The sequence below is a fragment of the Mastomys coucha genome, unplaced genomic scaffold, assembly GCF_008632895.1.
Source record: "Mastomys coucha isolate ucsf_1 unplaced genomic scaffold, UCSF_Mcou_1 pScaffold8, whole genome shotgun sequence".
In the NCBI taxonomy this organism is placed as follows: domain Eukaryota; kingdom Metazoa; phylum Chordata; class Mammalia; order Rodentia; family Muridae; genus Mastomys; species Mastomys coucha.
Window position 1 is genome coordinate 26,049,750 of NW_022196914.1, and position 25,939 is coordinate 26,075,688.

A 25,939-nucleotide genomic window follows, 5' to 3' on the forward strand; every position below is an offset into this window, starting at 1 on the left:
TCTTCTTCTTCTTCTTCTTCTTCTTCTTCTTCTTCTTCTTCTTCTTCTGCATCATCATCATCATCATCTTTATTATTATTATTTTACCTCTTCTTCATTAATGCATTTTCAAGTGTGGTCTGACCTTTCTCCCTTGCTGACTGTATTTAGAGCCCAGGGACTCTAGCTTCCAAGTTCTATTTTTCCCCAAAACATAAATCATGAATTTTATGGCCTAATTATTTACAACATCTAGAATCGAAGTACTACTGCCAGGATGCTCAATCTCACCTCCTTCTTGAGAAGCCCAGAATGCTCCTAAGTCAGTGAAAGTAGATTCATGCCAGGATGGAGAGCCATAGCTAAAGTTGTCTGGTCGTAATCTGTCATTGCCGCAGCTTAATGTTAAGATAAAATGAGGAAGAGAATGTAACTGGCTTAGTACAGGCTCCTAGATACCTTGACAGAGCAAGTAGTAACCAGAACATATTTGATTAGTGAGATTTACAATTCTCTGCATCCGTCGTGACAGAGTTCAAGTTTATACTGATGGACAAATATGATCCAGTGTATGAGCGTGTGCAATTCCAGTCTCAGTAACAAGAGGCTTGCTTTTTGTGTCTAACAAGCTTTCCATGGTTCAGGGAAGCAGGACAGCCCTGGAGTTCTGGTTTTGTGTGAGAAGCTGTCACTACCACATCCCAGGCAGAGGTCCAGCATTGTGTGCAGTTTCCTTTCACTTCCCTTTCTCCTTTTCTTCCTCTTGCCTCCTGCTACAGTCTGCTTTGGCCATGGACAGCAAAGATAGTTTGCAGTTCTACACAGGAAAAGCTAAGCTAGCTCCAAATCTGTTACTCCTTGCAATTATTTAATTGCTACAACTTCTTCATGCTGGAGCTTCTCCATGGCCCTTGGAAGGCAGACTCGGTAATTTTACTGTCCAGCCCATGTCATTCTGTAACTTAGACTTTGGAAGGATAATAAGTAGAATTATAGGCTCTTATACTGGAATGCTTATTATCACAAAAAATGAAAAGACAAAATGTGTTTAAAGAAGAATCATGGAAATAGCAAAAGTTTTACTAAATAGAAAATTTACGTGAGGGTATGACACTTTATTGTAAATCACTGCGAAGCCACCTGTTTATAATGGCATAGCCTTCTGTTTTGTATTGCTTCCCTTCCTACTCTGCCTTTACTATTGGGTGATAAACACAGCCAAATCATTATATATATCTTTGTATCTGTCATGGTATAAGAAGGCTGGAGCATACTAAATTATTCTTTAAATTAATGGTCCTGTATTATGTAGCTATTCCCCTACCATTGAGCACAGGGTTAAGAACTAAAGTTATTTTCTTTTCAGTGATATTGCTGAAAATATCTGAGGTTATAATGTTTTTGAATCATAATTATGTAGTAGCTAAGTGATGCTCTCATTTTTAAATGTACCTTTCTGCTACAGCTTCCAAAAATCTAGCTTTGAAAGTAATTTACTACTTAGCATTTTTATAGGATGTGGTTAGTCTTTAGTACATGAAGTCGAACTGTGTGTGATATATTTATTATATATACTGAGAGATCAATGTCCTCAGTCAACTGGCATTTATGAATTGTTTGCTGTGTGCTTTAACTGTTGAGAATGTGTCTTGGGTCACCTGCAAACTTCTAGGAATCCCAAGCAATGATTAAGTCATCCTGTATTTATTAAAATAATTTTATTAGAATGTAATTTTATTAGAATGTTCATAGTGATGGGTTTAATGAAGACATTTTCAATCAAGGATATTATGCACGTTGACTTTATCCTTTCCTGAATTGCCTGTGACCATTCTTCTCTCCCCTAACAAAGACTGCATTTCTATGTGTAACACACAAATATAAACCTTCCTAAGTCATCAAGAGCAGCTGTTTCGCTCTTATTTGTCTACACTTAGGATTTATATCCAGGGCGGCTTCTGCTGATGTGGTTTCTTTGTTGGGTAGCAATCCATTGTGCATCCACATCCTTCTATATCTATTGTAGTTCTGAGACACAACAGTGCTGTAGTGGAAAGACGGTTGTTTGAACTCACAGTGAGTGAGTTCTGGAATACTGGTATGCACATTATGGGCTGGCATTGTTTTCTCCTAATTCATCAAATTTATTTAATAGTTATGTATTTTGTATCTTCAAATTTAGAGAAACATCAAGACAGGAATTAAACATTGTTCTTCTTTTCCATGGCTTAAGCTGGTGCTTTGCCACCATCAAATCCAAGGATTACTCTGTTCTCCTAGTTTGCCAATGTTACTTGGTCTTCCTGTATTGTGATGCCTAGGGTTCGAACCCAGGACCCTGTGTTGTATGCCAATTGTGGGCTCTGCCATGCAATGTACCTCCATCCACTAAAAGTTTGTTTTTTTTTTTTAATTACAAATTGTATTGAATTTGTCATAAATAAATATTAATGCATGTTTAGGATTTACCTTAAACCAGTTCTATTTTTTACAATCTCAAAAGTTTGAGTTAATTCTACTCCATTTCTGTGCACACTAAAGAGAACCAAATACCAAAATGGGAGTCTAAGAACCTATTTGTAGTCATGCTAGGAACAGAGTGTGCCTGGAATGGTGTTATGCTGAATTTAGTTATATCTTCCTGATAACATATGGATGTATATTTAATTTACAAAAGAGGAGAGGAGTGGACAGGGGCAGGGTATGAGGAGGAGAGACTTAGGTTCCTAACTTGAATTGTTACCCGTCATGCCTCCACAGGTTACTTGAATGCTTGTTCCCCCATTGGTAGAACTGTTTGGAAAAGATCAGGAAGTGTGATCTTGTTGGAGGAGGTGTGCCCCTAGGGGCAAGCTTTGAGATTTCAAAAACCCATGCCCTTCTCGGCTCTCTGCCTTGTGGTTGTGTTTCAAGATGTTAACTCTCAGTTACTGCCCCAGCACCATCTTTGCTTGCCCACCTTGTTCCCCGCCATGATGGTTGTGGACACTTGTCCTCTACAACATGAGCCGCAATAACCAATCTACCATATAAGTGTTTGCATTACCTGACCTTAAGTTGAGTATCTGTAAGATGGGTAGTGGTACTGTTTCTTTTATGCTTCAACCGACATTATCCTGACAACTTGTTATCTACAGGCATAGAATTCAAACAAGTGCCTGTGTATGTTCTTTCACAGCAACCTCATTACATAGGAGTGCAATCTCAGGTTCACATAACTTTCTTTGGCCCATGTAGTCATAAATTTGACCTGCTATTCATTTGGCCCACAGTTAAATTAAAAATGTTTTAAAACTGCAGAATTTGTTTTTAAAGTTGAGGCTAAAATTAAAAGATTAATATTCTGTTTGGGGTATACAATAGCTATAGTGGGTGAAGGATTATATCAGTATACAAAATATAGCCCCAAAGTCAGCATCGAAACAAGTTCTTTTCTGTGCATCTGGTGGGCACCTTAAATTTTGCTTCATTTTATCCTTTGAATTGCAACCTCATTTCAAAAGTAAAAATATTTAGAATAAGCCCATGTGTATCCAGCAACTGTCCATCTTTGAAACCAACACTGTGTTGACTATAACAGAAAGTAGGTATGGTCTTGCTTTTTAATTCACCCAGGAGCCAACATCTAAAATTGGTCAGAGAATCTTATTTTGTCATCAGTGCTTTTGGTTGATGCTGTTTTGTTCGCTCTGTTTCTTCAGATTAAAATAAGGATAGCTAAAAGATCCAGGTACAAATCTGGGGCAAAGGAGAAGAAAAGGAGAAAACTAGGATTTGCAGTGCTGGCTAGTGGGAGGGTCCTTTTGTGATGAAATGTTGCATAAATAATGCCGGTGGGGGTCTAAATTCACTGTTGCCATGGAGACCTTTGTGCCTGGATGAACTCTATTCTTTTCTCTTTTTAAGACAGCCACCACTAGGCTTGCGCTATCTGATGCATCTCGCTTGGCTTTCTCTGAACACTGTTTGCTAGTGGAAGCAGAAATTAAAGTGTGGAAATTCTGCATCCTGACTTTTTTTCTGGACCGCGATTCTCCGCCTTCTTGGATTTTGTGCTCCTCTGCTTGCTTTTAGCCTTCTTTCCAGGAGGGAGGAGCAGGTGGGTTGAGAGCCTGGAACAACCCGCTCTGTGCCTGGGGGAGGGTGGAGAAACCCTCCTTCATCTTGGGACTGGTGAACTTGCCTGCCTGGACCACTGTGTTCAAGTTGCTAAGGACCCTTTATTTCCAAAGGTCCAGCAAAGGTAAAAGAAACAATAAACACTAACCTCACTTCAATTCCCAATGCTTTCGTTGTTACTCTTGTTGGTTTTATGCGTTTCAAGTTTTGTAACTGCAGCCTGGGAGTCCTGTTTAGAGTATATGATAAGAGTTTATTCATGACCTCACAGTGGTTGGTTTACTAAGTATATGGGCACTGAACTTGGGAGAACCACGTAGGGGAGCTAAACAGAAAGTGATTGTGAGGTCCGGCATTCGACTCCCATCTCACTAACCATCCTGTCTGTTCAGTGGTTGTTTTTAGTAATACTTGGGGGGCAGGTGGCTCAGAGATGTGTGTTTTAGATTTCATGAAACTAATGGTTACTCATGTCGAAAAAGTCTTAATTTGTTAAGAAGCGTCGTTTTATTGGGGAACTTGGTTCGTTTTAAAATTTTTCTTTAATGAGCAGGATAGAAAATATCCATAGAGAATAAAAGCATAAACATCAGCTGGCAGCATAAAGAGATGTAATAAATGCAAGAATCCAATACAGCAGGTCACTTACTTGTTGCAGAGGAGGCTTGGTTCTCAGAGTTTTACATTAGAACCACAGTGTGATAATCACATGTTTTGATCCTTGTAAATGGTGCAGGTGTAAATGGGATGTGTGCATCCCATGATTATAGAAAGCCATTATCATGCAAGTGTCTCCAACTGGCTTTGATTCAGATACTTCATTGAGAGGATCATGGTCCTGACCTGACAAGGAATGGGTTCTGATTTGAGCTGTTTCGCCATTGTCACTGAAAAAGTTTTTGAAATACTAACAGGTCATTAAAGCAATTAAGAGCAGACAGGCAATGTGACAGTGATCAGCATGACAGACTGCCAGAGGGAATCAGACAGGAAACTGTTGCATCTGTAGCATGCATGTGTAGCACATAATTGTGACTGAAGTTCCATGGAGACCTGGAAAATGTTTACACTCTTGTCTAAAACTGAAGTATTTCTGAGTCACATTTCATAGAGACAGGAAATTATTTCAGATCAATGATACCAGTTATAGATGCATCCTAATTGGTTCCTGGAGTTATCTTCTGTTTCGGAGGATCCTAAATGACTTCTTTAATGTAGGTACTAAGATGAATTACCATAGAGATGTAAACATAACTTTTCATTTTTTTAGTTTTTGGTGAGGAGGGTCTTTGTAAACACATTTATTAAAACTTCAATAAAAGTTTGATAGAAACGAAGTCTCACATCTTAAGATTTTAATTGCTCACCCTCAGATTTGTTTTATTTCAAAGCTGCTCATAAAGAAAGCTTGCATATACTCTTAAAAGTGTACCATTAACTCAATATCTCATAGAATTAAATGTTGAAATTATATTAGATTTAAGAAGACTTTTTCTTTTGGATGTGTCATTGAGGGGACTTATAAAGGCTGGAGATGTGGCTTAGTGGCAGGGCCATTGCCTGATTTTCACAAGTCCTTGGATTTGATTCCCAGCACTGCAATAGTAAACCAAAAGGAGCTCTAATCTTAAAAGGCTTTAACCTTTGACAATATGTTCTGTATTGATTATTATTTAATAATATTACAAAAATATTAGAGTAATTACCTGTGAAGCTTTGTTTTAGGTACATATGATAGACACAAATTTTTGAAATCCATGTAATATATTTTAGATGACTGTAACCCTTCAAACTGCATGATGTATAAGTTTGTGATGTTAATTTTAACTAATTTAATAGCTGCCTATTTTCCCCATGTTATGTAGCATAGGTATTTAATATGAGAGAGTAATTTGAACAATATTTTACATGCAAGTTTCTATATTAGGTGGATACAGGGAAATACACAAAACGAAGTTATCAGCATTTGAAAGCATAACCCAGGTTGAGTGTGTTCTAAAAAGAAAATATGCTATTAGGCTTTTCAAAAGACAAGTTGAAAAATGCTCTCTGTGCAGGTATTAGTTTATTTGTTATTTTTTTCCACACAATTAAGAAAATGAGTGAGATAGTTCCACTTGTCTAAAACACTGTTTGCTCGACAGTCACAAAGGGCCCAAGTGGCCCAACTCTTCCAAGCTAGAGAGTCCTAGCTGGAAACTCTGACAACAGCCATTTGGATCAGTTTAAGGCTTTTGCGTTTCTCCCGTTAAATATGTCTGCAGTCCTTTCACCATCTGTATATTTTGTAGTACTTTATATTCAAAATATTAATTTTTAACCCCTCTCTGTACTTAAATACACTCCAGATACATAACAATGTTATCTGGGGGGAAGGAACTAAGCAGTCCAATGGAGACTGAGATATCAGGACTAGGACGGGTGGTGTAGTAGTTGACTTGCACAAAGTAACTCTTAATAAATGTTAGTAAAAATTATTTCCAGAGAGAAGCCTATAAAACCTACAGAGAATGTAAAAATTGTCATTTTATCGCTTCAAACAGAGCAACATTGGAATATTTTGAGTAGAAAGGGCTTCTACTGGTCCTCCAACTGCCTCCCAGCCCTCCCTTGGTCCTGAGATCAGCCCGCCCACTCCATGCTGAGTTTGCTTTGGTTTGCTGAGCAGGGGAAGCCTTGCTGGGGCATGCCCCACCCTTAGCCTCTGTTTTTGCACTTTGCATTGCTATCCCAGCTCCCTTCTCTCAAGCCTTCAGCCCAGAAAGATCTACATTCCTCTCTCCATGCTTTAACAACAACATGGTTCATATCTCCCTAGGATTGGTCTAGAGGATCCTCGAGGTTCCTTCTCTGTCTTCTTCTTTGTCCTGAATTATTGTTCTGTGCCTTTATTTCGGGATGCTTTAGACATCAGTTCTGTGTTGTTTTTATATCAGCTTTAGCCAAGCTAGAGTTATCTGCCAGGAGAGACCCTCCAATCAGGAAATACCTCCACAAGATGCAGCTGCCAGTCATGTTCTTGATTAGTAATTAATGCAGGAAGGACAAGCCTATTGGGTGGTGCCATCTCTGGGCTGGTGGTCCTGGGTTCTGTAAGAAAGCAGGCTAAGCAAACCAGTAAACAGCACTCCTCCATGACCTCTGTATCCGCTCCTCCAGGTTTCTGCCCTGTTTGAATTTCTGTCCTGGATTCCTTCATGGATGAAGTACACTGTGGAAGTGTAAGCCAAATGAACCCTTTCCTGCTCACCTTGCTTTATGGTCATGGTGTTTCATCACAGCAATAGAAAACCTAAGACCTTCTCGGATTCCTCCGTTTAGAATGGGCAGAGATTTTTGTCTGATTTTTTTTTCTTCCATTTCATCACCTCCTTCATTGCAGAGTATATTTGATGAATGAGTAAGTGAAGGGCTGTGTGTGTGTGTGTGTGTGTGTGTGTGTGTGTGTGTGTGTGTGTCTTAAACGGTGTTGTGCTTCATTTCCTAGATTTTTTTAAAAACAAGGGAAATAGTGAATATTCAAGGTTATCATTTACAACAACCCAATATTATATCTTGTAAGAGAAAAGTGTTCTTGCTGATACTGTTCTACCCTCAAATAAGGCAAAATGGCCTAACTGGGTCTGTGCTTCTGTACTATGTAACATCAGGTAGATTTCTATTGAGAACACATGTAATCTTTTTTTTTCAAGATATTTTTATTTTTAACAATGTGTGTAACGTGTGTGTCTCTGTGTAAATAAGCATGACTGAGCGCAGGTGCCTTCCGAGTGCAGAACAGGGTGTTGGATCTCCTGGAGCTAAAGTAATAACAGTTGTGAGCTGCCCACTGTGGATGGTGGGAACAGAACTTGATTGGGTTCTCTGTACGAGAAGTAAGTTTTTATAACAACTGAGCATCTCTCTAGCCAGATTTGATAAGTTTGATTGTACCCAATGGGCATCATTTTAATATAAAATGCAAGCGCTAGGAAGTTGATAAACATCACACTGTGGCTAATTACACAGTAACTTTTTCACAGCATGTATGTATTATGCAGAGACATGAGAGATATTTTTTTCTAAGGGACAAAAATGCAGAATTGGTGTGCGTGACTTTTGGTGGACAAGGTTGATTTTATTTGCTTCTTACTTTAGTTACTTTTCTACTGCTGTGCTAAACACCACAACTAAGGAAACTTAGATAAGGAAGAGTATATTGGGGCCTTACAGTTTCAGAGGGTTTGAGTCCATGGCTCTCTTGGTGGGGAGTATGGAAGTGGAAGCAGGCAGATGAGGAGCTCCAGCATCAACTGAGAGTTTATGTCTTAATACACAAGCTGCAGGCATGGGTGGTGATGGGGCAAAGACAGATACAGAGATAGAGAGACAGAGATGGAAAGAGAGATCTCATCACTGGGAATGGCATAGACTTTTGAAACCTCAATATTCCCAGTGATGCTCCTCTTCTAACAAGACCACACCTCCTAATCCTTTCAAACCCTTTCACCAACTGGGGAGCAAGTGGGACAACATGAGCTGTCAGAGTTATTCTCCTGCAAATCCCTACACCACTTTTTTTATTTTAAATGTTTTTATAAGTTTGCAAACCCTTAGGAAGAAAACAGTATCAACAAACCAGTTACCACCCCCTCCTCAGAGTTCCCAGGGAATAAACCACCAACCAAAGAGCACACATGGAGGGACCCATGGCTCTAGCCACATATGTCCCAGAGGATGGCCTTGTTGGGTATCAATGGAAGGAGAGGACCTTGGTCCTGTGAAGGCTTGATGCCCCAGTGTAGGGGAATACCAGTGTGGGAAGGTGAGGGGGGAGTTGGTGGGTGGGTAAGGGAACACCCTCATAGAAGCAGGGAGAGCGGATGGGGTAGGGAGTTTCAGGTTGGGAAACCAGGAAAGGGTATAACATTTGAAATGTAAATAAAGAAAATTTTCAATAAAAAAAGAAAAAAGGAAAAAAAAGATGCCAAATTGGGCGCAGGAGACATGGCTTAGTGGTTAAGAGTACTTGCTGTCTGGGTTTGGTGATTGAATATGGAAAGGATTCCCAGGTGTAACAGTCTCTTCTGGATGTGGGTTGGTGAGTGGGGGGGAGGGGGGAGGAAATAAGGTTTGGTTTTTGTTTTTGTTTTTGATATTTTTTTTTGGAGGGAGCCAGGAGAGGAGATATCATTTGAAATGTAAATAAAGAAAATATCTAATTAAAAAAAAGAGTACTTGTTGTTCTTACATAAGATTCAAGTTCACTTCCTAGGACACACATGGTGGTCCTCAACCATACATAACTCTAGTTTCATGGGATCTGATGTTGTCTTCTGACCTCTGTGAGTACCAAGTGTACAAGTATTGCATATACACTTGCAGGAAAACTGTCCACCACAAAATTTAACACTCTTAAAAACAAAAGCTCCTTTTCAATGCTTGTCACCTGATTGTTTAAATATAAAGCAAATAGGAACATTCCCCCACCCCAGGAGTGTCACCTGCCATTTTAGACACAGGATGTAACCAGAGAGTGTATGTTCCTACACGAAGAGACACTGCAGATAGAATTACTTCCTGTATAGTTTCCTCACTAGCCACGTGTTCCCTTACTTCGAATGGCATCTGCCTCACTTCATTTCAAGCCCTTATGCTCTTCTGAACCAGTTTCTGGTAATTTTCATCAGCATTAATAGTTTCTTCAAGAGATACTATATTCAGTGTTAAGTTGTTAAACGTAATTAAATTTAGTTATTGGGGTTGAAGATTGAATGTGTATACATTACCATGGAGTATTTTTGAAAAAAATTCAAAAGCTTAACTACAGAGGTGGGGATGGGAAGGAATTAAAGAATGAGGCATGGAGTTAACTGGGAGCAGTGACCCAGGAATCCTGAGACCATTTGTCTAAGGGCTCGGACATTCTTCTTAGAAGCTGGCACTGACAACAGCCGAGGTCTGGCCTGGACCTGGAATTGGTTTGCAAGCTCCAGGAATATCATTGGAGATTTTTGGCCAAGGGAAAGCACGTGTTGCCTCAGGGCCACTGGAGTGGTAAAACTTGATTTTTAATGTTGTGGTAATACTCTGTTTGCTTTGAACAATGTAGATATTTATAATTTTTGAGTGCCATATAAGAGTCTCAAATTACATATGCATTCCCCATGAAGAACACAGCTGAGTTTAGTGATGGTTACGAACCGTGTCACTCTCCCATGCTTAATACTCACTGCTCTTGCAGAAAACTGGCCAACAGCGCAGAGAGCAAGAGCTGTTTTCTGCCCTCTCCAGCTTCTTCCTTTTCTGCCTTTGTATTGGCTTTTGCTTCATTTACTGGTTTGCCTCCCTACTGGGGTAATATATTTTGAGAATGGATTAGAACCAGCACTGGTACTAGCTTTACTTCATTTTTCTTTTCTTTGGTTGTGTCCCATGTGGGCTTTAAAACTCCATAGCCTAGTCATTTGATCCCTCTCCACCTCCGTTTCCATAACTGCAGAATTAAAAGCTCCCATTTTCTGATCCCTTATAAATGAATAGGATTTTGTTGTCTGTCCTGTGGGGCTCTGCAGTGCAAGTCGGGGAAAGTATGTTTTAGCTGAGGAGCAGGCCAGACTGGCTCAGGTGAACTGTCACCTGAGACCCTGGCCTAGCTTCTTCATGTCTGTGATCTGGCATCCCCCAGGCTTTGTTAGTTCACTCATAGATTGAAGTCTTTTGAGCAAGAACATATATTATATGCTCACTGAGTCTTTTAGGCTATAAATGTGCCAGTCAACTGACATTTGCATGTCAAAAAGTACCCTAGTGTTTTAAAGTCTAATAACAATACATTTATAAAGTTCGAACCTTTACGTCCATGTTCCATGGGATTGTTGTGTACAGCTTGGTCTGGAGACAGCTGCTGCCCCCAGACTGAGTTGGCTGACTCAGCATGAAAAGGGAAGATAACATTCCAACTTTCAGCCACAGGTATGAGAAACAGGCCATGGAAAGAAGTTTGGATGTTTCTTCTTTTGAGGTTTTCTGTTTTAATCACAGTCTGAGTTGAGAGCCTCTGAAGACGTTTATAATACAGTTGTGAGCATTTGCTTGTTGCATGCAAATAAGCATATACCTGACTGCCTGGCTTTCTGCAGGTAGAAGGCCACTAAGACTGTAGTGACACCATAATGCAGTCCATGCAGATGCTAGCGAACCATCCAACTAGTGCTAGCCTTGTATGCAAATGGTGTGTATTGCGCATGTGCTTATGATTCACAGTAATGTACTGTTGATGAATCATTCTTGGTATGATTCTTGGAACCAATAAGCTGTTCCTGATTTCTACTCAAATATGTAATCAAAGAATTGGACCCGTGTCTTTGAAGTAAGACTAAGCATATGATAATATGCATATATTTGATGCAAACATGTTTTAAGAGGAACACAAAATGCTAAAAACTATAAAATAGCAATGAAGATATAAAAATGAGAGAATATACGTGCAGCCTTCTCTGTAGGCAGAAAGCTATCAAATGCAGGGTATATGGTATAGAGATGTCTGATTCAGCAGAATATTATAAAATAGTTTAATTGAGTTTTCATTTGATATAGCTACTTGTGGAAGTTATGAAAAACTCATATTAACAGAACTTACTCCAAAGGAAGTCCAATTCAGATGGTAAGACACACATTGGTGCTTCTGAACTTTATACTTACCATGCTATATCAGGAATAGTGTCTGAACTGTTGGTGATTACAAAGTTAGGTACCTGGAATCAACAAGCAAGAAAGGTAACAGATGTGTCATATTTGAAAGACCTGCACAGACCATGGTGATGTGCCCTATCTCAGTCAAAGAGCATGCAAGGACTTCACCCTCCATGGAATGAATGCCATGAGCAGAAGCATAAAGCTGTAGTAAATGCGATGGCAAACAGAAACAGAGCCACAGACTCTCATAATAAGAAGGTAGACTTGATTTTGAGGATTAAGGCTGACTCTTGGTAGATTTGAGGTGCTGTTCTTGGTAACTCTCCAAGGAAAATGATCTACATGGTCTAGAGGGCACCCAACCTTAAGGCTGTATAGGTGTGGTGAAGATTAGTAAGGATCACATGAAGTTCAGTTGTGTGGATTTTGAATCACAGGCTTGAGATACAGTAAATAAAGTGCTTTTTTTTTGATGGCCTAAGGAACTAAATTCGATTCTCAGAAACTGTGTAAAAGCCAAATGTTGTGTTGCTCATTCAGAATCCCAGATTTGGAAAGATGAAGACAGACGGATCTCTGAGGCTCGCTGGCCTTCCATAACATCTTATTCAGTGAGCTGTAGGCCTATGAGAGTCTGTAAGAGATATTGACTCAAAAGCAAGGTAGGCAGCTTCTGGGGGATGTCACTTAAGACTTTGTTCTTTGTCTGCACACTCACACATGACCACACATATGTAGCTATAGATGTGCACCTACACACACATATACACATAAAATCATAAATCTAAAATGATATTTATGGCACTCAGTTTTATGCATATTGAGGTGTCGAGGGGGGGCTGAGCTATGAAGGTTTAAAGTGATATTTATGACACTCAGTTTTATGCATATTGAGGTGTCTGGAGGGGGGGCTGAGCTATGAAGGTGAAAGCAGTCTCCAGAGATTGGTGGATGCCTTCTGATAAAGGTGTAGACGTGATAAGAAAATTAGATTGTTCACAGAAATACTTAACTATCCGGTACATAAAACCGCATGAAAATATATTTGATTAAATAAATATATAGATCCATATTGATATTCTAGTCCTGTTCCCTCATCTGTAAAACAGAAGTAAGAGTTAAATATTGGTATTATTTCTTCCGTCCCCGCAGACTACTTGTATCACTTGGGGAAGGAAAATGGGACATTACTTCTATGGCAAAATGCATTGCCTAGGTTTATTAAACTAGGTCCTCCATGCTGAGTGAGACAGGATTGGATTAAATCATTTGATTTGACTAAATACCAGTTCTGGAGTGTTTATTAGGTACACATATCTTGTTGACTATTTAATTTCCTCCTAGACTATTGCTTCCCCACTTGATTAGCAAGGGAAAATTGTTTCGGCAAAAATTGGCCTAATAGGTACGAAACAGCTGCCAAAATCATAAGCAGCCCGCAGCCCTGTGCTGCAGCCCAGGGGGCTAATGCCTGTCTGGCCTGCCCTTCCTGGCAGGTAAAGCTGCAGTTGATGGAAATTTTAGTACCTGGTTTCAGGGGACAGGAGGACAATTTGGCTGTTCCTAAAAAGGCATCCACAAAATGTTGGGTGTGCATAGACAGATGCTAAGGTTATACTTTGTACATGAATTCATGTACTTGGATTCACTTTAATGGAGTCGAGCTTATGGTGTGGAATCCTGCTGCCCATTGTAACTAAGTTGTTATGAAGTGCTCATTTGCTAGAAGCTGCTGTATCATGAGCAAACCCAACTGCCTCGATGGGTCCCATGGTACTTACTCTGGATTAAATGTGGAGTCTTTTATTTTTTCCCCCTGTGGTCTCACGTAATGATATTAGCCTGTCTGCCGTGTGACAAACTCAGTGTACCAGGAACATCTGGGAAGTGGTTCTTGATAACTGAAAATAGCCTGGGAGCTCAGTGGTGCACGCCTAGTAAGACATTCCACATATTGGGGCCTGTGGAAGGATGGAGACTGTGGAGCGGGGAGGCGCTGGCACAGTTCACAGTAGCTGCAATGTAAATGATTCACACTGCGGCGGCGTATTCCTCAGCACAGCATTCTTACAACTTCCTGTTTGATTATCAAGAAGCAAATAGGAATACATCCCTTGTCAAACCGTGCTTAATTTGTTCCCAGTAGAGGAGTTTCAAAATGGGGGAAAGTAATAAAGGGACAAAAAAGTAAAAAACCTTCACAGCTTGAAGACAGGTTTAAATTCAGTCTTTTGATGTTGATCTGAGAACAGATCACACTGATACGTTCAGACCATGAAAGCCACTGTAGTAAAGAGACTTTAAAACCGAACACACAATAGTGTAAGAAATGAACAATTCATCAGATTCTGTTGTCTCGTTTGGGTTTAAACATGGTAATATAAGAATATTCAGGTTTTGACTGCTGTTTCCTAAGCTGGGAAAAATAGATTTCACAAATGAAAAGCCAAACTTAACATGTATATGCATATTAAATACCTTATCAAGAATGATAAAGAGCTCTAGGCTGTCTCTCTTGACTTTCTGGCTTTACCACTGACTCACTGAATAGTCTTAAATTGTTTGCTTAACCCCCTGATTGTCAGTTCACCCCTCTTTACACTGGTTTAGTACTTTTTGCGTTATCAGTCTTTTACTGGGTCACAATGAAGGAAAGCCAGTAAGACTGTAGCTGTTATTACATAAATGGCAAAACCATTACATTATCACACAAGGTACACTTCTGTTAGTGACTCATTTTATCTAATATTGCTCTAATGATGATGACCTGAGACCCGTTCGTCAATATCAGGAATCACAGTAGCAATGAAAATGTGTCATGAGATGTGCTTAATGCATATGACAAGGATTTATGTGCAGGTGTTAAGTTATATAAAGTGTGCATGCATTTGGAGCTGAGGGCACACAGCTTACTAGATAGACTTCATGATTAAATTAGATTCAATGAGCAGATTGAATCAAAATATAGCTCTATTCCATAAAAAAAAAAAAACAGCAAAACAAAAATAAAGCAGGCAGATGAAGAAAATCACCATGGGACAATGAGGGAAAGAGGTTCCAAACCTTGTGTATCCCAAATGAATGAAGTAGTGTCAGGAACAGCAATGAAACAGAAGGAAGTCGGGTTGTTTCTGTGGCTAAAATGACCAAGAGTTCTATGTTACGGAAAAGAATGGCAGCTGGCAGTGATGTGTAGGGACAGGCTGTTAAGATGTAATAGTGTCCCTTCATGCATAGGCCACATTTGTTTACACTGTGCATCCTGAGATTTCCCCAAATAGCCGTTCTCATTAAGTATTTGTCAGTGAAACAAAGAGAACTAGAAACTTACTGAGGGGATTTTATTAACAGTAAGGAAGTAACTGTGACACTCCAGTGCTTTCCATAACGAAGGAAAGCAGGATCCTTGTTGAATGGTCACCTCTTTGTCAAGTGGCTCATTTGTCTGATAGTATGGCCCCTGCTTCACTCAATTACCCCACAAGTACTTGTATTTTCTGTCATGTACCCATGCAACATCATGATTTCCTGTGGCAGTGTGGTCACTTAACACGCATGTTTCTGTAATGTGATGGTGTCCCTCCACTCTTACTCATGGTCAATGGAAAGTTGTTATTGTCCCCAAATGATCATTTGTATGTCTGTCACGGCCTCTGAGTACTTTCCTCTTTACTGTCCTCTACCCTGATAAGTTTTCTATAAGTTTCATTCATATTTCCTTCTTTCTACTTTTACATTCTCACTTGTAGTAAACATTGAGTAGAGTTCAACTCTCTTACTAGATTTAAGCTCATCAGCAGGATCTGTGCCTGACTTAATATTCTATCCATTTCTTCCCTGCCTGTATCATTCAGTACCATGTAGACTCTTGAAACACTTATGTTTCTTTTCCTATTAGTTTCTTCTTTTAACAGTTATTTGTTCATAATATGAGTAGATGCATGAGCTTTGAATGAAGACAATATAATTTTTCCTTTGAATAGAAAATGCATTATGTAAAAATGGCTGGAACTTGTTATCCGTTGCCCGCGAGCAAGGATGAAAGAGTCTGCAGCAATGTTTGCTAGTGCCAAAATGGTGGACTTTCTTAGACATTTCATTAACACGAGTTTAAGCAAGAAAGAAAAACTCTTAAGTACCACATTTTTACAGGCAAATTTTGGTTTCCAGTGATCCAGTGAGAGAAATCTTAGAAACTGTGGTGTCTCCAAAAAAGACACAAGATATTTCCTTCTCAAAAGAGACTAGGGCATCCGTATCTTTCAAACAACTACCAGCAAACATAATTTTAGTCAGCAAGAGGGAAAATTATGGGGCAATGGATAATTTTGATGCAAAAAGGAGGTAAGGCATCTCATTTTAAAACAGTATTTCTAAGTGTGGAACTCACAATTTCGACCTAGGATTTTGCGAGAGGAGACTCTGTCAGTGGAAGAAGAACACCCCCCGACCCGCGTCAATGGTCTTCTCATGGCCAGAGAAGTCTGCCTTCACTCTGAAAATTGTTTGGAACATTTATTGCTTATCAGCCATCTATTCACTCATTGTTAATTGAGTGTACTCTATATTAGGTGAAAGGAAAAAAAAAAAGCTAAGTATGGATTCTACAGTCAGGACACAGACAGTTAACAAATGAAGAAACCTATATAGTAAAGTGACTACAAGAAAGTGTCATTGATGTGAGTGTGGCAGTCAGGTCTTCCCAGCTAAGAAGAGAAATGCACCGGCACAGAGCAAGTATCATTTACACAACACAGAGATGAGATTTATTGCCATAAAATTGAAAGGCAGAGGTAGTAGTCTTGACTTCCAGATGAGGAGACACAGAGGGGAGAGAGTGGGTTTTGGAGCAGTGAGGGCCAATGAGCATGTGCAAAGTCCTTTGAGACTTTGGGTGTCCTGATTTTCATTGAAGCTAGTCTTTCTTCTTTTTCCCATTAAAGATCAGAAGGCTACTTCCCCCACTACTGTGAGAACATTGGGGAAGAACACTTTTGTCTTGCTATTGCCTTTGTCTGATATTCCCAGATTTGACAGTGACCTTCTTAAAGTTCCTTTGTTATTAAAGGAATTATTTCCATGGCGGTGTGAACTTGAATATCACAGTGGCAACTCTTCCTATGTATAGGGGATCCTATCATTTTATTTCCAGATGTGAGGGAGGGAAGAGAAAGTTAAAGGGGAGCATGAAAAGATGAGCATCATGTATTCCTACTTAAAGAAATTTATGTTTCAGTTATGGCTGCAAGACTCCCGTGTCAGCAGTCTGTATAAAAGCAGTGTCTAGGATTAGGCTTAGAGTTCTGAAACGGGGGATTCTGAACACTTAGACTGGGTTAGACCTTCAGGTCCAGCTATCTTTGTGAAAACCACTTAGCCTCTTTATTTCTGAGCTGTCCCAAATAATTAAATGCTTACTTTGTTGGTGTACTATGAAGAATGAGTTAAGTCCTGTGAGGCATTCAGCTGAAAATAATAAATTTCTAATTATTGACCTAGCCAATCATTCATCATCTATTGAGGACATTTGTACCAAATGATGAGATATATTTAGTTAAAGCATGGTCTTCAAGATAATGGATACAGTTCAAAGGGAAAACAGTGATGGAGTTAAGTGAGTTCAGTAACCTCCAAGGCTGCTTAGATTCACTGTCCTTGGGAAGGCTGTGGAATCAGAAATAATATGACCAATGCATGGGAATAAGTACTTAAGATGTTGACTGTCAATTTTATATACCATTGCCATAAGTATAGTAGGCATTCCTAGCACACATACATCCAACTCATTACCTGGAAAAATAATCTCAAAATACATACTCTGGAGCCTTGTTATCTACTAATATAATAGTATTTCTAAACCTTTAATCAAGCCTAATGGAACTAACATCACCTTGAACTACTCAGAAACATGGTTTTCCTAACTTCCAGGTGTCTGTCTCTCAGCTGAATTAAGTAAATCATAATTTGCTTACTAACATACTTTAAATAGCCAACAAGGCTCTTGCTGAGATAAAAGTGTGGAGTAGAAATATTAGCGCCTGCTGAACGCAAGACTTGGTCCGAAAAGGACGCTTTGTTATATTTCACTGAAACTGCTCTGGAAAGGTGCCTAAGAGTCTGCTTCAGAGTGCTGATTCCTGTCATCTGCTGTCTTGCTAGGTGACCCAGAATGACACCGTGGTTGTTTAAAACATCTATCTGTCAGCTTTGTAAACTTTTGTAGACAGCTCTTTGCCATAGTTTTTGACTCTCCAATGAGGTCTACACAGCTGAACAGCTGGCATTGATTTGTTCCATTCCGTCTTGACATCATGGCTTGTTTTCCCCACATTTGCTGGACACTTGGCTGTGAGATTCCTATTATCACCCTGTCATTTCACCACCCTCTCTTGAGACGTGCCTTGCACATATCTCAGTGGGATAGAATTAACATTGCCAGAAGGTGGTGGCTATGAAGTCAACTCATTCATGTGAAATGGGAATTGGGTGTTATATAAGAAGGAAGGTCATTTAGGATTATTTCTAACACAAACTCTCAGTGGGGACACATAAGAGACACTAGGATGCAAACTATTATATTTGCATGAGATATTGAGACAGAAAGACTACGATCCTGCACTGTTACCTCCTTTTTGGTAAATCAGCATCCAAAGATGCTGTATTTAGTAATGATGACCAAAATTTCATTAGCTATCATTTTGCTCCCTGATTGAAAGTGTGTTGCTGTTAGAGACCCTGAAACCATTGTCTTAGTACCTGAAGACAGAGACAATAATGAACTTTTATCCTCTCATTTTACATGAGGCTGACTTGACTGTGTTAACACTGGAGCTTGTAAGAACCGGGTCTCATCTGGAGACAGAATGACTGGTACATGGAGAAAGTGGAGAAAATATTGAATCTATGTGTGTGTGTGTGTGTGTGTGTGTGTGTGTGTGTGTGTGTGTGTGTCTGGATGTCTGAAGAATAGACAGTCCTCTGTGATCCAATTAAATGCTTTGGCTATGGTAGAATTGGATGTTCTTAGATAGGAGTGAGAAAGAGGCCAGGCTGGAGCAAGAGGCACATTAGGAATATGAGTCACTAGATAGGCAAATCCACCATCAAACAAAGCCAGCAGCAGGAGCAGAAAGGCTATGGAGAGGCAGAGCATTGGTCCCCCAAAAGGTTGAGTTGTTAAAATTCCCCCTGTAAAGAGTACATGCCTGAAAATTGACTGCTATCTTTATTTCTCACCCACTGATTTGCTCAAAATAAAATGAAGTATGAACCCAAATTCCAGAAATAGAGGATACAGGACGAAAATTGACCAAATCAGACTTCAGGGGAAAAAAAGTTCTAAACCAGGAATGTGGCAAGCACCTTGATGTATGAAGTGTTCATGCTTTAAATGAGATCATAAGGACCAGCCTGCGCAAATCAGAATATTCTAGCTCAGGGTGTTCCACAGTTAATATGGAGTCCTGGGATGTCATAGGCTCACCAGTCCTCTTAGGTGTCCTCCTTCGTCCCTAAATTCCTAACTTTCTTTTAGAAATTAAACTCAATAAACAAGGTGGATTGAACGTGTATTCGCCCCTCTTCCCTAGCTCAAAAGGCTAAGAAACATTCTTAAAAGAATATAATGTATAAATGCAGACAGGATGAGTAAACAAATGGGATTCACCAAGGCCATGAAATATCAATTGGCAGAATAACTTTAACTAGTCCTGAGGAGAAAGAAACAATGATTTCTTTAAGTTAGTAAAACCTAGAGGCCTTACATGAAAAATACCTTAGCACTTCATAGTAGGTGGCAGTGATGTAGGAGATGGAAAAAGTAGCAAGTTACTCATCACACTCAAGAAAACAGAGTTCCAAAGAATGGAGAAAAATTAAGTCATAAGGCATTATATAGAATTCATCGTCAAAGGTATGTGGGAATAGAAGTATAGGTAGAGGACCTCCCCCCGCACCCCCCCGACCTCCCAAGGACTAAACCACCGACCAAAGAGTACACGTGGAGGGACCCATGACTCCAGCTGCATATGTAGCAGAGGATGGGAAGGGAGGCCCTTGGTCCTGTGAAGGCTTGATGCCCCAGTGTAGGGAACTGCTAGGTAGTGAAGCGGGAGTGAGTGGATAGGTGGGGTAGCACCCTCATGGAAGCAGGGGGAGGAGGATGGGATAGAGGGTTTGTGGAGGGGAACCCAGGAAGGGGGATAACATTTAAAATGTAAATAAATAAAATAATTTTTTTTAAAAAAAAGTAGAGGATAGCAGTGTTTGAGGAAGAGGATAGCTGACTATCTACATCCTTCTTTCATGGATGGCATGTGGTGCTCCTTCTATACAATCAGAACTATCTGTACGAAGCACAGCCCGGGATCCTCGCTCAGACTGTGTTCACATTTCTATCCTCAGTACACAACTATGAACTACTCGATATACAACTAGAGTATTTGCAAAGGTGCTATGTCATGGAAGAGTCTACCACATATAGAAAATAACCATGAAACTTAGAAAGAGGAAAGCCACTGGAAGAATGGAAAGTGCTGAACATCCATTAGATTTTCTAAAAAATAGCTGTTAGATTAAGAAAAATCACCCCAAAGTTTGTCACATGAGCAATCCAGAGGCGATTCAGCACACATCCTGGGTGAAAGAAGAAAAAGATTTTCCTCCAGTTAATACCTCTTGCAAGTGTTCACATTCTCAACAGCAACTCTGACAAGCAGAGATAAAAAAATCCATTTTGACACTTTGAGAGGAAACAATTTCCTTCTTGGAATTCTCTACTTTCATACCCAGCCCTATAATCCTCTAGACACATACATGCCAAAATAGAGAGCTTAAAAAAGTCTTACAAGAATGCTTCTCATTCTTTCAGTCTTGGGAGGTATTTTGTCAAGAGAGGAAATGAAGAGGAGTAAAGAATAAAAGTCCACACAGGAGGCTGAGACAGGAGACAGTCTGGCAATCCAGCCATACAGACATGAGAGGTAGGAGCAAGCCAGGAACTCTGGTGAAGGTTTCCTCCCTACCTTCCATCAGTGGCTTCTCTCACACTGTTTGCTGGAATCTTTTCAAAGACATTATACCATGAGAGGTATGTGTAAGTCCTAGAAGAGCATTGGATTGGATTTATAGTAATTACACAGACAACTCAACAAAGGAACATCATCAGCAGCAGCAAACGCCTGCAACAGTGCTAAAAACGCAGAACAAAATTGTAGACAGTAGATCTACCCATTTGTTAGGAGCCTTATAGCAGTATCTCCATGCTTGTTTCTGATCATGAATACCTTTTAGGGGAAAATTACCTTCTATTAAACAACCCAACTTTCCTACCCAAGAAGCTATGGCTTGTGATCTTGATCAATTCAGTCACAAGCAAACATGTTCTAATCCAACTTAGGGCTGGTGTCTTCTTGGAGGTAAATCACAGTTTAATGGTCCCTTCTGCATGATTTTTCCCATCTTAAAGGGACAGATATTGAATAGACAATGATTATAAATGAAGTATGGCCACAGAGTTTATATTGTTGGGTCTTTGGGTGACATGATCTCATCATACATTATCTTCACTTTATGCTTCTATTGTAACTGACCAAATTGTGTAATTCAGTTGTCCAATATATTTTGAAATCCATATATATCTTTAGATGGCTTAAACTAAATACAACTTCTTTTTTTTTAATTTTAGATATTTTCTTTATTTACATGCGAATTTCTCCATTCCCAGTTTCCCCTCCAAAAAACAAAAAAACAAACAAAAACAAACCCCTGTTGCCTCCCCCCTCCCCATGCCTGCCACCCTGCCCTCTCCCACTTTCTGGCCCTGGCATTCCCCTACACTGGGGCACAGAACCTTCACAGGGCTGAGGTCCTCTCCTCCTATTGACGATCGATTTTGCAATCCTCTACCATACACATGCTGCTTGAACAATCAGACCCCTCTATGTGCAGTCCTTGGTTGGTGGTTGAGACCCTGGGAGCTCCGAGGGTACTAGTTAGTTCTAACTAAATACAACTTCTATCACCCCACATACTTTGAATTTTGTGATAAGAACCAGAAAATCTAATCTAATCAATTATCAAGAACATAAAGGTGTTACTAATTATATCTGCCACAGTACACATTCCAATACTTGCTTGAGCCTGTCCGTCCTACATAACTGAAAATTGCTGTCTTTTGACCAGCACCCCAAATCTGTATCATGGCATACAGTCTAAGGCAACTTCTATAAGTTCAAGTTTCGATTCCACAGAGCAATGGGAATACATGATACTTTGTATTTGTTTTGTATTATTTAACAATCTCTTCTTTGGAAAATTTTTACATTTTTATGCAATTACCTTCCTTTTAAAGAGTAGATAGGATCCCACTGTGTACATATATATGTGATATATATATATATATATATATATATATATATATATATATATCACATGTATAATATATATATACATGATGTATATATATCACATACACAATGGGATCCTATCCAATATGCATATATATGCAAACATATTATATATGATAGTAGATTTTTCATTTTCATTCAACTACACACATCAGGAGGAACATACAGTGTATATTTTCCTTATAGTGTAGTGGGGAGTCTCCCTGAGTTTTCACTAGTATGCTGCTATGCATCATCCTTGGATCTTTCTATACTTTATCCTCAGGCCTCCATTAGAACCCATAATGATGTTTCTCAACACTTCTTTGGGGGGCTCTGTCCTGTTCATAGAATTCTTTTCTTCTTTATGGTAGAAAGGAGTCAATGAAAACAATAGCTCAGCTTATAGGTGTACATGGGAAGTCTCCTGACATGCTTGGGAGCCACCTTCCCATTTCATCTAGTGCCAAGCCTCAGTATGGGAGGTTTGAATCTCATGTCATTTATTTACTGCAAGCTGTCCACACTGTAGTATGAACATTACTTCTATCCTGGTGTCTATTCTGTCTTCTCTCCTCCATTCTAATATCTAGCCTGCCTTTTATCTTCCCAGATGAGTAAAATCATCACGATTATTTTATTATTTAATTCATGACTCAGGCTAAAGTTTCACTACCCTCAATTCAGTGTGTCCTTCCAAGCTGATGCTCCATCACAATGCTACATAAAACATTTATTGTAGAAATTAGATGAACTATGAGTGTTCTGATTTCAGTTTCCAACCTGACTAGCTAAGCCCCCTCAGGAGACTCTATATGCTTTTAGACATTTAAAAGCATATAATAAACTCCATTTAATTAAAGAGAATAAATTATTAATCTAGGCTCCTTGGGACAAAGTTATAAAACTATATGATAATTTTCCTAACAATCCAAACGTGTTATATGAATCAGTGATGAGCCATTCTAAAAGTAAGGCTATTTGTGTCTGCTGGTATACATTTTAATAAACTTGGAGTCATAGATCCAATGTCTTCACAAATGCTTGTTCTTCATGAATCAGAGCAACATGTATATATCACAGAAAAAGGATATATCTAGTACAAGTTTGTATTTCTTAAAATGTTCTTCACTGTGGGTCACTCTCTCTGACTATATCCCTGTACACATTCTCATCAAATCCTGGTGTTTTGGTCCAGTTTCCATATTGCACATTTCATAACCTAATCCGCATCTTTTCTTTTCCACTGGACCTGCGAAGGTGAAGGTGTGTAGTCTTAGTAGACATTTTTCTAGGTCCCACTCTGTCTTACTTTTATGGTTTAGTCTACTTTTCAAGTCCAGAAAAAATTTGAATTTATTTCCTCAGTCTTTCAGGAAAGTTTTATCCCCATTGAACTAGTTCAGCAGCATGTAGCTGTGTACAGCTAGTGTTCGTCATTTCTCTACATTTCTTTTTATTCCACTTGATCTCAGATGTTCTGCAGGGCTGACTAGAGCCATCCCTCTTCTTGATTGCTGTGCCACTCTTATTCTCTGAAAAGAACCTAACCTGGGAGCTTATACAGGTCTGGGTGGTCTGTGCTCCCACTACCCACCATGTTGATTCAGCATGTCATCTTTCCACCCTTCACAACCCTTTCATTATCTCCCAGGACTGCGGCGTCTCCTTCATTCTAGGAAGATGTTCCTCCATTCTAGGAAGAAGTGGATGCTCTAAATGCCGATGCATTAAATCATGTGGGTGGCCCATGTGAAGGGAGATATGAGCCCTCTACTGAATGGTCAATTACATGTCCCATTAGTTAAAACTTTCTGCCTCAGTAGCTAATCTTAATATAAGACTTTTCCAAGATAGAGTGCATATAGCCGGAGAGTTCCCACATCTTGGGAGTGATACACCATAGCTGAAGTAGCTTCCCTCTTAAGGAAGTCTATATGAACCACTTCCTTGGGGAAAGGGAAGAAATTACTGTTTATTACACAGGAAGACAGAAAACGTGGTAGGAAGATGGGTATCCAAATGCCCCTGAAATTTCCAGGCTAATCTAAAAGAAGGGTTTTCCTCAGGAGCAGAGTCTCTTATTTAGCAAAGAGAACAAAAGAGAATTTGTGTACAAAAGTTACTGAAGAACAGAAAAAGAACCATCTAAAGGCACATGAGAAATGGTTTCTGGTATTCAGTTAAAGATGGGAATGCCTGCCAGGCTTCCACAGAGGGGCTGCAAATTTCCTCTGTTCATGCAATACTGAATAGAGTTCTGAGAGGCTCTTGGACCATAATTGGCACTAGGTTAAATGCTCTATTTTTTGTGAGAAAATCTTAAAGGAAAGTGTCCAAATAATTAAATTTCCTTCCAGTGACTTCATGGTGACTCAGAAGAGAAATGGGAACATTTATAGAAATATGAAGAAGTTCAGAACCCCCCAAAAAGGGAAATGCAAAACATTTCAATGTCCAATAGTCACTGTGTGTGTAGAGCAGCCCAGAATGAGAATCACACTGACAAGAGATATCAGTTAGCTGGATCCGACCTAAGATGCTGCTGCGAACAGATACAGAAAATGGAACAGTGACAAAAGTGTACTTCTTCATGCTACCAAGAAGCACAGTTGAAGGTCCCAAACAATGGTACTGGGATTGGGATTTTATTTACCAGAGTATGGGATAAAATACTCTGTATTGAATTAAGGGAATATGGAATGATCCACAAGAAAAGATAATTTCCTTGACTACACCAACAGAAAACATACTAAATAAAGAATTTGTGAGTTGAGTGTCAGTTCCAAGTAACACATTGTATTCTCACTGAAGTAAAGCAAACAGTGAAGAAAATTTGTAAAGATAGTGATTAAATTTTCTTTTTATGTATGATGGGAGCTAATAGTCCACAAACCTGGGCATCTCAGTAAATCCCAAATAAAATTTCTGTCAAGGAACATCATCAAGATTCACATAATCCCTGGTAGGGAAAAGTATAGTGGAGGCAGGGAGAACAAAAATACCTTATCTATCATCCTATAAAGTTAAGGCAAATCCAAACTTTTATTGAAAATTAGGTTAGAAAGAATATAAATGAGAGATAGTGTGGAATAAAAACTTTTAAATCTAAGATCATTTTTTTACATATGAATAGTATTTTCATCATGCATATGTACCACATTTTCCTTATCCATTTACCTATTGTAGGACATTTAGGTTGTTTCCACTTCGTTGCTACTGTGAGTATAGTTCCAGTGATCATGGATCGGCAATCATTTGTGTAGCCTGATGTTAAATTATTTGGTCAGAACCTAGGGGTGGTATTTGTCATCCCTAAACAGACATACAAGAGTAACACTAAATGTACCTAGCAGATTATTTATATACATATATATTTAACAATAATAATTGAAGAAGAGTTCAGTAAATTGAGAGGGGGGGAGGAAGAGAGTGTGTGTTTGTGTGTGTGTTTGTGTGTGTGTACATGTGTGTGTGTGTGTGTGTGTGTGTGTGTCTGTCTGTCTGTCAGGGGTCTTGAATGCTTTTGTGCAGGAGAATGAGAAGAGGAATTGATGTAAGTACAGTCTTGTGTATGAAATTCTCAAAAAGATAAAATGAGTGCAAAATAAAGACGTATTCAAGTCTTGTAAATTTTGATGTATTCTCCCTATTAAAAAGAATGTACACTGTAAGAAATATTCAGGATATCCTTCAGAGAGAAGGTGTGTCTATAGAAAGGGATGCAGACTACTAGAAATTCTTACTATCTCTTCATAAGGCTGTTTTCAAATGAAAAT

The 25,939-nt window shown here is 39.3% G+C and overlaps 1 protein-coding gene across 6 annotated transcripts in view; it reads left to right on the forward strand.

The window, feature by feature from the left end:
- The window catches only part of Ctnnd2 (catenin delta 2), an 851,684-nt gene that overhangs the window by 277,581 nt on the left and 548,164 nt on the right, over positions 1-25,939 (forward strand). Inside the window, exon 1 of one of the 6 annotated variants that reach the window (XM_031360314.1) lies at positions 3,879-4,078. The exons of 4 other annotated variants lie outside the window; for them this stretch is intronic. The gene's annotated coding sequence lies outside the window, so the exon portion shown is untranslated. One more of the 6 variants, XM_031360313.1, reaches the window with a different exon arrangement.